Below are 3935 nucleotides of genomic sequence, written 5' to 3' on the forward strand. Positions count from 1 at the left end.
AGCATGCCAGCAGACATGGTGCTGGAGAACTAGCTAAGAGTTCTACATCCTGATCTGCAGGCAGGAGGGGGAGCAAGACCGGGCCTGGTTTTGATACCTCAAAGTCCCACACTGGCACACCTTCTCTACCAGATCCTTCTTAAATAGTACTGCTGCTTGATGACTAGTCATTCAAATATGAGAGCCTTTGGGGACATTCTTGTTCAAATCACTGCACCCTGCCAAGCTGGGTATTTAGACTAGAAACCTGGCCTCAATGTACAAAGTGAAGAGCAGAGCAATGGAAGAAGACACCCAGAATGTTCCAAAGCTGTGATGGCATCTGTTGCATCTCTTCTTCTCAGAGCAGTGACTGTGCACCCACCCCAAAATTATACACATCTATATTTCAGATTATATCTAGATACATTATTTCAAATTATACTCTGCTATATCTACGTTATCCATCCAAAGTGTGACCTCGATCTCTTTCTTACTCTGCTCAGGCTGCTGGCACAAAATTCCATAAATTAGGTGGCCTAATCACTAGACATTTATTGTTGAAACTTGGAGGCTGGAGTGTGAGGTCCGATGCAGCATGGCTGAGCTCTGGTGAGGACTCTCTGGCTTGCAGACTGCCTTCATCCTGTGTTCTCACTGGACTGAGGAGGGAGAGCCACAGCTCTCTCCGATCTCTTTCCTTACACAGCTCTCCATTCCATCCGAACAGACTGCACTCTCGTGACTTCATTTGACATTATTACTTTCCAGGAGGTGTCATCTGCAGATATCACCACATTAGTTACAGCTTTCACATATGAATGAAAAGGGTGTACAGCACACACAGCATCCTCTGCATGTGTGAGTTGTCACGGCCCAGCAGGGACGCAAATCCACTGACCTGGATGCAAATTACAGTGATGTGTTAAATGCCCTTGCAGTGAAGATGCAGAGGTGGCTGTGGAGAATATGCCATCCCTCTGTCTCAGACCGAGGAAGAAAATCAAATACCGGCTGCAGAGACGGAAAGTCCTACTTTTCTCTATCTTTGGAAACGGCTTTTCACAAATAAGAGATCAAACTTGAAGTGTGCTTTAAGCTCGAGGCAGTCTAAGCTGAGTCAGCCAGGAAAAAATAGGGTAAACTGGAAAACCTCCAAGAAGAGACGCATCTCCACAAGCCCCTGAGCTAACCAGTGACAGCAAAGGAAGGAGCCACCACCCCCAAGCCTGTGAAATGTGCCACCCAAAGACCCTTCTACTCCCAGAAATGGATTCTTCAATTAAGGTCAACAGCCACTTGAACCCAGAGATTTTTGATAGACCCTGTCATGGGAGCTGAACTGCCCAACTGGCTGCGTTTGAACTTGTCCATGGCAGGTGATGGGAGGCAGAGACAAAGGAACAAAAGTTTCAGTGTCAGCGGAGGTCAAGGACTAAATTCTGCTTTCGTCCCTTACAAGCTACTCCAAAATACAAGTCTTACAATGAACTTGCCCGAGACAAATCTCGGCAGGTCTGGAAAGCAGATAATGGTGTGTTTCTCCCAGGAATCAATAGAAGGAAGTTCAGTATTTACCATGTTAGGGCTCCATGTCGAGCTTATATAAACCCTCTCAATAGTTTGTGAATTAAGAAATGTTTTCTCCTGTCTTGAGTCCAGGATAAGTCAGCAACTTGACTCCTCATGGCCATGTTGCTAATGAGAACAAGCAAGTTACATCTTGCCAGGAAGGCTCTGAAGAACTCCCTCCTCCTGGGTTTTCCTCACATCACTAATAAACTTTGTGTTTAGGCAGCCGGGCCTCTTTAAAATGTAAATATTTTAACTGGGACAAATAGCACATCAAAACATATCAGCCATGAAATCCAATTAGTTTAGCCTCTTGTTTTCTAAATTTCCCTGAAGATAAAAATCACCTGGGGCACCACTGTATCTCCCCATTTCCCAGGACCCTACTGAAAGAGTAGCTTGGGAAGGGTGGGGATTTGAGTTGCTAGAGGACTTCACAAGCAGATTATCTGATTCTGAGTCTCCAGAAGGTCTCATGCGCACCTCAGCCAACACAGCAAAGACACCTACTGGGAAACTTGGAACTATTTAAATTGCATCATCAGCAGGGACATAGACTTGGTTTAATCGCATACCAAGGTCGCACAGCCTAGACACACGAAGCGTGGGAACTAAAGTGGACGTTGTGCCTCTTCAGTCATTTTCCTCCGTCTTAACATTGGTTTGAAGAAAGGGGTACAGAGCTCAAAGTCACCAAGAACCCAGGGAGAGGCCCAAGTAGAATGAGTGTAATTTGCACAACACAGTGAGACTAGTTGATGACAAAGCATTATACACTTGACCATTGCTAAGACAATAGATTTGAAATGTCCTCCCAGGAAACAAGGAATAGCTTCCACCACACAAAAGCCCAAGACACCATGTTGTGCACCATAAATCCATACAACTTCTAGCTGTCAATTTAAAGGTAAAAAAATCTTTAATAATTGTGGAGCAGACACCTCAGTGTGTGCCTGAGTACCCCAGGAGGAAGCGTGAGTGCCACAAAGAAGAACTAGAGCTGCCTCTGACAGAAACGCAATAATTGCTTGGGGACTGAAGCCTTGTGTTTATCCATACACTCAGCCTCTTGCTCTCCACACCTGTTTCTTTGTTCCACTCTATCCATCCATCCGTCTGTCTATCTGCCAATGTACCCATCTGTCTCTCCATCCATCCATCTCCCTGTTCTGAGCCATTTACAGACATGTTACCAGCAAACCACAAAGATGCTGCCCTACTCTGCACAGCTCTGCTTTCCTCTTCTCTTCTATTGCTTTTCCTCTACACCAAAGTACAAAAGTCTTAAAATTCTCATCCAATACCTGAAAATGGGCAGATTTTTCTTTTCCTTAGTGATACATATTTTCAGGGAATGAATATAAAATCAAAACATAACACACATACACAAACCCACGTCTACTTCACAGAGATGGCTCCCTTACTGACCACCCAATCTGCTTTAGTTTTTAACAGTCTTTTAGAAAACATATGTCTTAGTTAGGGTTTTTATTGCCATGAAGAGACACCCATGACCATGACAACTCTTACAAAGGAAAAACATTTAACTGGGGTTGCTTACATTTTCAGAGATTTATTCCACTATCATCATGGTGTGACATGGTAGCATGCGGGCAAACATGGTGCTGGAGAAGCAGCTGAGAGCCCTACATCCTGCCTTTCAGGCAACAGGAAGTGGTCTGTCTCACTGGGAGTAGCTTGAGCATATATGAGACCTCAAAGCCCACCTCTACAGCAACACGCTTCCTATACCTACTAATAGTTCTTCTCCCTTGGGGCCATGGTGTGACATGGTAGTATACAGCAGACATGGAGCTGGAGAAACAGCTGAGAGTCACACATCTTGATTGGCAGGCAATAGAAAGTAGTCTGTCTCACTGGCTTGAGCATATTTGAGACCTCAAAACCCACCTTCACAGTTGCAAACTTTCTCCAACAAGGCCACACCTCCTAATAGTGCCACTCCCTGTAGGGTCCATTTCTTTCAAACCACCAGAACACACAAAAGTGGCCAGGCACTACGTGAAGCAAACCTAAACTGCATATGGCTGGGCCTGAGGTTGTGAGGCCCTGTCACTCGTCTATGGGGCTGAGCCTGAGTATCACAAAAGGTTTCATTCCTCTGCACAAGCATCCTTGCTAGAGGACACAGTTTGTCTTCAGTCAAGGGGTATGTGACAGAAACCTCAAGCCACAGTGAGTCACTTAGCTTTTCTAGGACTGACTTCCCACAGCAGTGGGAAAGGCATGCCTGGGCTTCGGAAACAAGCAAGAAAGTAAAGGGCTCAGTCGACAGGGCTCTTCCTAGGGTTAACTTTAGATGGACATACAAGACAGACTCACAGAAACCATCTCAGAAAAGCACAACCCTGCTGCCTCTGGGA

This window comes from Microtus ochrogaster, chromosome 7, assembly GCF_000317375.1.
Source record: "Microtus ochrogaster isolate Prairie Vole_2 chromosome 7, MicOch1.0, whole genome shotgun sequence".
NCBI classification, from domain to species: Eukaryota; Metazoa; Chordata; class Mammalia; order Rodentia; family Cricetidae; genus Microtus; species Microtus ochrogaster.